The following is a 12,118-nucleotide window of genomic DNA, read 5'->3' as shown; positions in this document are numbered from 1 at the left end:
CTTTATTGCAGACCTGAAGCCTTGGTCGCACACTGCAGCCAAACACACTCCGCGATGACGATGGGTATCTACAAGAGGGAGCAGGATGAAGATGAATCTGCATGTTCAGCCGTGTGGAAGATGAAGCGCCACACAGTGCTCACAATATAAGCATAAAAGCAATAGCGACAGGGAGCAGCCTTGACGTACAGAGCATTGCACTTGGATGCGCTCACCCGCCTGTTATTTACTATCAAGCGCGTCGTGCACTCTCTGTACGCCATTGCAACTCCCTTGCAGATAACTGAGCCTACATTTGCATGTTCTAAAACGGATAACAAGACATCATGCGGCACCTTGTCGAAGGCTTTCTCTAGGCAAAGCTGGAGCATTGCAACGATATCATGCAAGGCGTCGCAACACTTCGGCACAGACCAAGCCTTGTGGATATTAGTATATATGGTTCAGCCTTTAATGCCGCAGGTCTGCTGCGGTCTTACTAATTCTTCTATTAGTTTGAAGCATTTTTGCTAGAAATTTCATGAAGATCTTATAGTCTGTGTTCGTGAGGGATATTGGTCTTTAAGCGGTAACTTGTTGAAGCTTGGCTTCAACATTTTTTGGCATTAAAATTAGATGGGCTGTTAGAAACGACGGGGGAAGCATATCCTTCCCGTAGACCTGATTAAATATTTTAGTCAAAACTGGGGCGAAATCATCTTTGAATTTCTTATAAAGGGCGGCTACAAGCCCGTCTGGTCCTGGAGTCCTTTCACGGTTGAGGCTTTCTATGACTTTATTTACATCTCCTTCAGAAACTGGCAGCTCTATACGTTTGTTTGTTTCGTCATCCAGCCTTGTCATTATTGTAGTCAAATAAATAAAGAATATTACGAAATAGTATTTGCAAATTAATTATAAAAGCGATGTTTTCTAGTTTGAATGGCTCAAGAGACATTATATTGCCGCAAATCATTCAAATTTTAATTCGTGGGTATTCTACCAGTTGGCAGCATGCGGCTGTCAAAAAACAAAAGTATAGCACTGATCTACTATGCATTCTTAATTTGTTTGTTCACGCTCGTTGTTGCAAGACACGGCTTTATCATTTCCTTTGTCACGAAAGATATGTTGAGATGTACCTCGAAGGATTCAAGCCACTCGCGTGTGATCTAAAATTTTCCTGTTTATTCAAGTAACCGGTCGCAGTTTTATCTAGACGTCTCTCACATCCTTTAAATTGAGTGCTGTCGAGTTAAACGGTCATTAGTATTTCGACGACTGACGAGCACGACTACTCCTTTCGACGCCACTGCGTTGATTTATTCTTTGGCGAGTGCAAGTCAGATCAACAAAGTTTTTTTCATAGCCACAGTAGTCTCTTCGTTCCTCGCCTATGACATTGCCATTAGCACGTGACAATGTGCTTTCAGGCAAGGGTGATAACTCTCACCCCTCCTCATTCATTAAAGTCACATCCCTTCTGCGGACATCCATTCACCCTGTGTCCTAAAATACAGTATGATGCTTGAATTTCACGCTCCAGATATACCTCCGAAAGTAAATAAAAGTTTCAATGAGAAGACTTCCGCCATGAATGCTAGATCATAAGCACAAAAAATGTTTGTTTTTCTATTCAACCTTACGCGCCGTGATTCACATGCTGTGGGGAAATATCAAAATGACTGTAGACACATCCTGCAAAAAGCGTAGAATAAAAAGGCATTAGATTTCTGTGATAAAGAGAGAAGCTGTTTACATCACTGTCTGGCCCTGCTAGCTGTGTTCAATTCAGTGAAACCCTCCAGTGTAACAGTTGACCATATTATACTCGAATGTAATGGTATCCATCTGGAAGTTGATGCAGGCGCAGTCACTGTTCCTGAAGCTCTGGGGTTTAGAGGTACGAGTGGCCGGGTGAATAAACCGGCGGTGGAAGCTAACAAAAAACGGCTGGAATATTGGTGGCTTAAAAGCAGAGAAGTGGCATAATGTTAGCAATGTAGAAACAAAAATTTAATAAACAAAAGGATAATATAGTTACCAATCTAAAACAATAATTAGGATATAGGTAGAGAAATGAGCATGATAGCTACTGCTACCACCCCGTTTAAAAGGGGACTCTCCTATATTCCATCCATCCATCCAATCAACAGCGGTATGCCGATCACTCATAAGCGTCGGAACAGATTAAATGTTGGCCGAGTGCCTAGGAAAGAACAGATATACCTCCAGATATACCTGCGAAAGTAAATAAAAGTTTCAATGAGAAGACTTTCGCCATGAATGCCGCGTCATTAGCGCAGCAAATGTTTGTTTTTCTATTCAACCTTACGCGCCGTGATTCACATGCTGTGGGAGAAATATCAAGATTACTGTACGACACATCCTGCAAAAACGTAGAATAAAAAGGCATTAGTTTTCTCTTATAACAAGAGAAGCTGTTTACATCACTGTGTGGCGCTGCTAGCTGTGTTCAATCCAATGAAACACTCCACAGAAACAATTGACCATATTATACTCGAATGTAATGGTACCCATCCGGATGTTGATGCAGGCGCAGTCACTGTTCCCGAAGCTCTGGGGTTTAGAGATACCAGTGGCCCGGTGAATAAACCGGCGGTGGATGCTAGCAAAATACGACTGGAAGATTGATGGCTTAAAAGCAGAGAAGTGACATAATGTTAGTAATGTAGAAACAAAAATTTAATTAGTAGAATTATGGTATAGTTAACCAAACTAAAACAATAATTAAATATAGGTAGAAAAATGAACATGATAGCTACTGCTACCACCCCGTTTCAAAGGGGACGCTCCTATATTCCATCCATCCATCCATCCAATCAGCAGCGGTATGCCGATCACTCATAAGCGTCCGAACAGATTCAATGTTGGCCGAGTGCCTAGGTTGCAGTGTAAATTAATCAGTGGTTTCCAGCATTTTTGGACTCTAAAGAGTACTGCTTGTAAGTTGCTGAGTTCTGTATCCTGCAGTCTAATTCCTTCCGTTTTTGTTAGCTCTGGTGGTAAGTATGTACTAGCAAAGCAATATCGCTTCGCACTAATTCACTTTTCTCCATGTCCGATAAAGTTAGCCGCCGATGGGACACTCTATTCAGCACCATGGAAGAGAGTATAATACTGGGAACAAATCTGCCTCATTTGTCCCGCACGCTAGATTCACATTAGCAGTTGCCTCGGCCTACACTGTTCATTTGTTTTTGAAGAGAGAGGATCATGTATGCTGGACGTCTTCCCAAGCGTTCCGGCATGTCAGTTGTGGTATTCCGTGGGGGCACAGTTGCCTCGTTCAACAATGTCGCACAGAGATAAATAGTCGAGCTTGCTTTCATCGCGGTTCGGTCGAGAACGGTATTCCGAAGCCGCATCTTTCGCCTAAACGCTAGTGAGAAATGCCTCCGACAACAGTACTAGCTGCATTCCATGAGTTCTTTCCTGCATGCCGATAGCCGTGACGCATTATCTCCACGAACAAAGCTATACTCACACAAGCACGGAAAAAATATGCGGCAGGCTCTCCTTGTTGTGCACGCACTGATTCCTGCCTGGTGATGAGTGCACAGTGGTAGTGCTTGCACGCATGAACCCTGCGAAAGCTTCTTGTAAGGTTCCAAGTGCATTTCATCGGTGTTTTCATGATTTGAAGTTGTTGAGTTGTTACTGAAGATATTAAAGACTGCTCTTTTATTGAAACCATCCACGTAACATCGATATTTTAGTGTGGTTTTGACTTTATCACTAACGCATTTAAAATGCCTAGACATTGACCTACTAATTTGTTTGTGCAAACCATAAATACTTTATCTCAAGAAGTTCAGCTGCCAGCTTGGGAAGCTTGTTGTACACAGAAGTTTTTAGGAGGCAAAGTGGAAACCCTCTTGGTCAAAAAACAAACGGCAGTCAATAACATTCTGGGTGAAATCAAGATGATCAAAAATGTATTTAGGCAAGGCATCTAATACAAAGACAACCAGTTCGCACGATCAGAGTAACGGGGTGTGTTCCAAGTGAAAGGGATAAACCAGGGCAGTACAGAGTCAACGGGAAAACAAGGTCACGAACGATAACTGGTGCAAATCGGGGTTTTGTAGAAAATGACAGACTTTGTGCTGTCCTAGACAGAGCTTGACTAGCTTCGAATGATAACTACAAAGTTCTTTTAAATAACAATCTCACCGAGGAAAAATGCATTGCCAGCGATATACTTCAATGGACTTCAGTTCTTTGAAGTATACTCCATCAGAAAGAAGGTGACTAATATAAGTTTTATTATATCTTCAGTGCATCCGTATGGAAAACTCTGCACACCTTCGGGAAAACACCAAATCGACAGCTACTAACCAAAAAATGTCTCTTATGCCCACAGTTGTGTCGCGTCCCTAACATAAAGACGAGTATACATAAAACTAAACCTCTATGTTAGATGTGTTATGTCATTCAATAGCTTTTAATGCCTTGCTAGCACAATTTATTTAGGTGTAGCTGAAACCTTTTTTATTCACATCTTTGCCCAGTAGCGCATTTGCCGTTTCGAAAATGCATTTCATTCTTTTCTGTATCCATTGTGATAATACTGGCAAAAAGGTGACGTCAGCACCTTTTAGAGGTGTTGTTGCTCTCTTGTGTGTTCCCTATTCATGCAAGTTTAAAAAAATAAATTAAAATCATTTTAAGTTTATCTATTATGTAGTTATTCTTTGTTTCAGGACCTCGAAGCGCTGCGGGCATTTTTGCGGTTTGCAAACTGCTCTGTAAAATGCGTATATAGAGCTGCTGCACACCATATCCAGAAGTAAGTCATTCCAATCTTCAGTGCTTATTGCAAAACAAAAATCGAAAATATTAGTCCTGAAGGTATAAGGCCGAACATTCAAGCTGCGATGTTTTCGGGAATACAAATAGTGCGGTGGATAAAGATATGAAGAGGCAATGACTCCAGCTTGGTTATGGGAAATAGAATAAAAAGTTTAAGTAGTGTAAGTCATAGATTTCCTCTGGGTTTACCAAAAGGCACCCAGCTAAGTTGTTCCTTTAACACAGCAGTGCTCTGAAGGCGCGAGGTGAACATAGGAGAGCTCTGAAACTTTCGAAGCATGGAAAGTTAAAGTCATTACATATATCGTTTATTTAACATAAATATTTTAAAAATGGCCTCAAATTAGTTTTTTTCACTGAAATATTCTCTCCAAAAGGCCTAAAATGTGCAGTTATTTTTATTGCTTTCCTATAGGCTTGTTTTAGAAACCTCTTTAACTTCCTATAACAATTTATTGGACATTTTACCTAATCACTGAACTCCTTAGACACTTGTAGAACTTGCCATTGTCCCAACTGCCCTGTTTTCCAAAGCTTCTATCAATCAAAGGCATCACAAGTTTCTCGTTTTGCCCGAATATTTCCGTACTGAAAAAAGTTAGCAGACAGTGTTCTAATAACAACTACCAATTGGGGTTCCTTGCAATTCCTAAACTGACATTGTTATGTTCTCAATTCCTTTTTATTTCCTTCCCTGACTTCCATTTCTATATACCTGCGTTGTTGTGCAAATAATAAATATCTGCTCGCTGTACCTTCGTGTTGGCACCTTAAAATTGCACTACATTTTTGAAGAGATGAATTTGTGCTATTTAGTTCACGTGTGTATGTTTTAAATGTGACTTTGGCGAATATCGGTCTGCAGAATTGTACGAACAGAATTGCAGAAAAGAATTTACATTTCGGAAGAGTCGCAATTTTAGTTACCTTTGTAACACTGTCAGAGGGACCATTGTCATGAAATTGCGATATTAATGCACTCATTGACATAGTTTGCTTGTTTTTAGGGACTTTCAAATGCACTTCCAATACACAAATTTCTTCATTTGTGTATGTTTTTAATTTATGTCCTGCATCTGCGCACGAATTCCTCAAATTAGAAATGTTCAAGCCCATCCGGTCATTGGCTTAGTATACATGTGTAGTTTGCTCCAGGGTTCTCTAATAAGAAATCTACGCGTGAGTTCTGTACTTCTTGCGAGATCATCCCTTCAAGCTTCCGTCCTGCTGCCAAGGATATTGCATGGGCCTGCATTTCTCAATGGCCGCGCCGTGGTGGTGTAGTTGTCAGGGAACTCGACTGCTGTTGCCAAGAATGCGGGATCAAATCCCGAACAAGGCAGCCGCTTTTCGATGGAGGCGAAACCATTGCGCCTGTGTGCTGTGCGATGTCAGCGTGCGTTAAAGAACCCCAGGTGGACGAATTTTTCTGGATGCCTCCACTACGGCGTCTCTAATAGCCTGACTCGCTTTGGGACGTTAAGCTCCACAAACAAAACCAAACCATTTCCCAATGTGAGTTTGAATGAAGCGTACACTTCGCCACGTTGCATCGGGATTATCAACAGCAGTTGTTGCTCTAGTATCGTCTGCTGAAGAACAAAACCTCTATTATTCCCCGAACGAAATCATTGCCTTGCACCTTCTTCAGTCTCTGCAGGAAATAAAGAAAATGCCAGATAGGAATAATGCGTAGTCACATGCAAATAGAAGCTTTTACTATATTTTCTGCAAATAGTCCCTAACATTCATTTATATCGAAACGCCCGTCAACACTCTCACACTCTCTCTGAGGAAATAGAAAGTACACACAGCAGCGCACAGAAGGGCACCGCATTGCTCGTCTGGCTGCTTTTCACGCGTGAACCCAACGGCAGGCAAAGCCGAGTGGCCACAGCCATACCTCTCATTTAATCCCGCTCTTTACGGTGTCGCACGCGGTCGTTACGAAAGTCGTTGCAGAAGGGCCCACCATTATCCCCAGACTGCGTGCGCGCTAACGCACCGCAGAGTAATTAGAAGCGGTGCCTAGGTTTGGCTGGCCTCGGCTTAGTGGTGCGGTACCAGAGCGTCGCGTCGGAGCTCAGGCAAGGATTTTTGGTGTATAAATAACAGGAAGAGGCAAGCGCAGTTTAATCCCCTGGCGAGACAAGTTTGCGCTCTGATCCGGCGTATAATGACGGTAAGCGTAACAAAAATATACACACGCTATTTTCGCGGCCGCAAAAAATGGGGCACTCATGCGGGAAATCAGTTTGTAAAAATTGAGGATGCCGCTTGGTATCCTCGCCGAGTATGCTGTTAACCGTGCAAACGAAAGCGTGTGGGGTAACGGTACGTGCAATTTAAGTTTATTAACGTGCGATATCCTACCATAATGCTATTTCGACTGCTTCAAATAACATGACATGTGCTTAGTCTTATTTTGCAGCTATTAGATCTCGGTAATGGATAACGTAAATAAATGCCCTTATCATTTGTTTTCTGAAGCTTGAATTTTTAGGATATTATATAGTGCATGATACGGACTATCTAAAACTTTTGCAGTATTCGCAACTGGATACAGAGTAGGTTCCTTGTCTGATGCACTCTAACTTTACTAGTGTCATGAGTGTAGTGGAGCAATCGTTTATACTGTCCTGAAAATAATACTTTTTGCAGAAGCGAGAGCTTGCTCTGAATTCTGTTCTTTCACGTACGGCGAAAATCAAAGTACTGATTTTCGCTCACATTTTAAATGGCAGTCTTGTGCGCCAGCCTGGGTTGCGTAGAGCGTGTTACCCCACATACTATAACAATCGAACGCGATACTAGCCATTGCCGATTATCTCGTGTTTTGTTGGATCCTGATATGATGAAGTTAATGAAAGTGAGTTCGTAGCATTTAAATGTGGATGGTAAAGATTTGAAAAGGCTAAAGAAATAAAGCATACAACAGTTAGCTTGTGTCGTCTGGTCTAATTCATTAGATTGATTCTGATTGTACCATCCGTAGGGAAGCGTTCGTCTTACGTATTTGTAATTTGTCCTTTGTATTTAGGCTGTTTCCTACAGTACCACCTACTGTGAAGAACTAATTTGCATTGTTTGTATTTGTACACGTGTGGATTATTCTAATTATTTTACTGATTTTTTTTTGTTACTGGAAATTATTTATAGAACATTTTGCATGACTAAACCAAATCTTAATTAGGTGCTTTGCCACATCATCCGTCCCTGTAGTTTTGCTCCGAAACACACTTTTCGAGGTAAGGTGGGCGGCATACTAAGATGGGCGAAATAGGTGATGGGGTGGCTTGTGGTAGCGCACATGCAATTGTGGGGCAGCTAAGAGAACATTAGGAGGCGAATGCGATAGCGGTGTGTTTTTGATTGAAGGCGTACAGATGGTAGTTGATGAACAAGTCAAAAGTGAGATTGCCAGTTAATCTTCAATCAGCTGTGGCGATGTATTGTTTTGTAATGCAGTGGCCAGGAAAGCTAAGCTATTTGCACCGCTGCAGGTTAGAAGCCCACTCACGTCTGTATATTGTTTGTTTTGTTTAATTTCACCCTCAATAATTCCCGCCAAGCACTAACTGCTAAAGGTTAGAGACCGGGTAAAATCGGTAAAAGTAATAAGTGGGTGTTCTAACCGCCTGCCAACTGCGCCTTGCCGACTACACCATTGCTGATGTTGTAGACCGAACAGACAAATACAGGATGAATCAGTAAATACAGGCTCTAGTGCTGGCGCATACGAATGTTTGATGTTTTCAATTTTCGTAGAAATATCATATTCCAATAAAATGAGAGCCGTGACATAATGTATTTCCTCGCTTTTTTTACGGTAACTCATACACTCGAGTGACATTGCTTTGACATTGTGTAAAAATAGAGGATAAGTAAGTTATGAAGTGCTAAAAGTGGAAAATTTAAAATGCTGTTGGGCACTCTTAGGCTTGTTTTGCTGGTCTGACAATGTGACATATGTTACTGCATACGTTCATGAATAGACCAAATACCTAACAATTTCTCGTGCACTTATGCACATGGAAACCGTGAGATGATTCTAAAGCGGAATGTGGGTCCAATACAGAAAACCTCGCTGAGCGTGTTAACGGCTTAAACGCTGAGATAACCCAAAAGATGTGATATACTCAGTGAGAGAAAAAGGCTGCAACTGTGTAGTACTCTGTCACGTTCATAGAAACTGGGAACATACTAGAAGTGTGGGCACGTCGGCCTAGTCATCCGTCAGAACTATGACCAACTCATTCATGTTGTTCACACAGATTCTTCTGTCGCCTACGACAGCAATGGCATGCGCTCAGCAAGATACGACTTGCATCATCACACTGGCATCACCCCTTCCTACACGTGCGGTGACTGCTCAAGCAGGCCTTGCTGCACATGGACCTTTGGATATTACCCGAATACCACCACACTTAACTTCCGTCCCATTCGACTATTCAAGCAGCCTCCTGACCCACAGTCATTTTGGATTTAATGGGTACATCGGCTGGCTGTCCGTAAGAGCTATGACCAACCCATTTATGTAGTTCACACCAGTCAGTAACGAGTATTCTTCTGTCAAAACCTTTGACCCCTGTTTTGTCCAGCTGACGTGCCCTCGCAGAATTCGTGATTTCTGCGTGGACGTAAAACAATTCTTGACTTCTTTACAACTGCTTATCAGATATGTTAAAAACCAATCCTGGCCACAATACTGAAGTGTTGTTGAGGGAACTTTTCGAAGGCCAAAAGAAAAAAAAACATAGAGAAGCTAATTAATGCTATAGGGTCTAAGCTAGAGACCGTGGGAACCACAGCAGTGAAATGTGCACTTCGAGAACATGGAATGGAAAATAGGAAACCTTGAAAAGAAGTTAGCAGCTTTAGATGACTGAAGCAGGCGAAACAACCTCATAGTTTTTGGCATTAAAGATGATGCCGACGAACCACCCGGCGTCGTTGATGACAAGAAGCTTTTTTTTTAAATACTTACGAGTTCGGGTATATTCCTTAGGCAGGCAAACAAGTACCGGCGTATCATTCTGAGTTTTATAAACCACACATAAAAACGAACGTCCTGTGTCACTGGCGCAAGCTCAAGGGACAAAGTATTTCAGCTTCAGAAGATTTTTCAGCAGTGACTCGACAGATTAGGAAGAACCTTTAGGACAGCACAGCCGACGAAACGAAAGCAGGTATAAAAGTAAGGCAAAAATAAGTTGACAAGCAAAAATAACAATGGGACAGCACTCAGATGGCAAAAGTACAAGTCAGTGAGCGGCCTGAAAACCCTAAACAGCAATGACTGATTGTCTCTGTTAAAGAGAAAACGCAACTTCGCTGTCTACACATTAAATCTCGGAGCATTCTAAACAAAACCGCCGCATTTGAAAGTATTTTAATCGCCCACAAACGTCACGTTCTTGTAATAACAGAAACTTTGTTACATATATAGCGGCATCACCGATTCGGAAATCACACCAAATGGTTAGAAAATTTAGAGATGACAGAGACTTCCGTGGCGGTAGCGCTGCTTTCTTTTCGAAGAGACGTTGTAGATTGCTAGGCTGCCTGATATTGCAGGAATTGAATGCGTTGTTGTAACAATTTTGCTTAGAGAAAGTAATTCAATCATAGGAGGATTTTATCGGTCGCCAAACTGCCAAAACGTCTTTTTCGAGAACCTCAATGATCTCTCGTGGGCTTGTAGGAACAAGCTTCGTGGAGTTTTCCTTACGAGAGACTTTGTTGTTCCCTCCGTGAAATTATTGATTTTAATAGTCGCTTTCAACTGCCTCTGAGCATTTCGTTAATAATGTAGTGCTTCACAGCCTTACATAGCTTATCAAGGAACCCACTCGTGTTAAAACAACACAATGTCAATTCTGGACCTTTTACTGACAAACCCCGCTGTTGTGCATACAACCCGACAAATTCAGGGTTTTGAATGCATGTCATACAACAATGGAGGATGAGGAAGATGAAGGGGAAAGTCAGGGAGGTTAACCCGTAAAAGAAACTGGTTTGCTACTGCGCACTGGGAGAAGGGGGTAAGTGGATATAAAAGTTGTGAGAGAGGGATGGGTGAAGTTAGTATAATCACATCACAGACATGCCGCATCATATCACGTCATAGTCATATCACGTAGGATAACAGCACACTCATAGTCTTTCGATTAGGCCTGTGCGTTTCTTAAAGCGGAGCAGTGCCTGGGAGGCCTTCAACGCAGACGATCGCCGTGGCCAGGGACCTAAAATCTTATATTTCAGTCAATGGGCGTTCATCTAGATGCTCCAGCTTACGGCACAGACACTGTCGTTCCTCACTGTATATGGGCTACTACAAATAATGTGGCCTATAGACTCGTCGTACCCACAGTTTGTCCATGCAGGGCTGTTTGCCATGCCTATCATAAAAGAACACGAGTTTGGGAATGCTACATGAACCCACAGGTGGCACAGCAATGTTTCTTCGCGTCGGGGGAAGGCCATGTGGAAGCCGGAGCTTCAGGTCAGGGTCCAAGGATTTTAAGCGGCAGTTCGAAAACTGGCCAGTATTCCACAAGGAGAGCATGTGTTCCCGCGTAAGTGCGCGAAGCTTTCCCGCTGCGTCTGCCCTTGAACAGGGAATCAACACACAATCACCGTCTTAGTGGGCTGTTCGTGCGACCTTGTCCGCCCGAAGATTGCCCGCTACGCCGCTGTGTCCTAGAAGCCATTAAAAGATGACGTCACATCCTCCAACAATTGCACAGTGATAAATTTGTCGTATTTCTGCAACACGGTTTTCATGGGCTCCACGGCGAACAGCCGCTTTTAAGGCTTGCAGGGCTGCTTTTGAATCCGTGAAGATAGACCACCGCTGAGGGCTCTGCTGACTGATATGCCTAAATGCGACCCGAAGAGCGGTTAGCTCTGCAGCTGTTTAAGAAGTCTGGGGAATTGTCCTAACCTTTATTTCTGTATTAATTGAGGGTATGACCATGGAGCCTGAAGAACTCACGACATTCACTGAACCATCGGTGTAGACGTGCAACCGATTTGCATGGTGCTAATGGAAGTATTCAAGACTGATTTGTTTTAGTTCTATCGGCGATAGCTCGACCTTCATCCTGGTGCCGGGTATTGAAAGAAGCACGCGTGGGTTATGCAGGCTCCATGCGCATACTAATATTAATTTTTTATTGGTTGCTTCGATGTCGCAGTGATCAATTCCGCCGTTGCACAACCTTAATTCCGCCTTGTGCGGCAAAAGCCCATTATGTGGCCCTTTTGTCTTTCATCCCGACCTTTGCAGGCCATTAGTTTG

Source organism: Amblyomma maculatum, chromosome 10 (genome assembly GCF_055883805.1).
Source record: "Amblyomma maculatum isolate TAMU_Amacu chromosome 10, ASM5588380v1, whole genome shotgun sequence".
Taxonomy (NCBI): Eukaryota; Metazoa; Arthropoda; class Arachnida; order Ixodida; family Ixodidae; genus Amblyomma; species Amblyomma maculatum.
The sequence above is the reverse complement of the archived record's forward strand: the minus strand, read 5'-3'. Positions refer to the sequence as shown.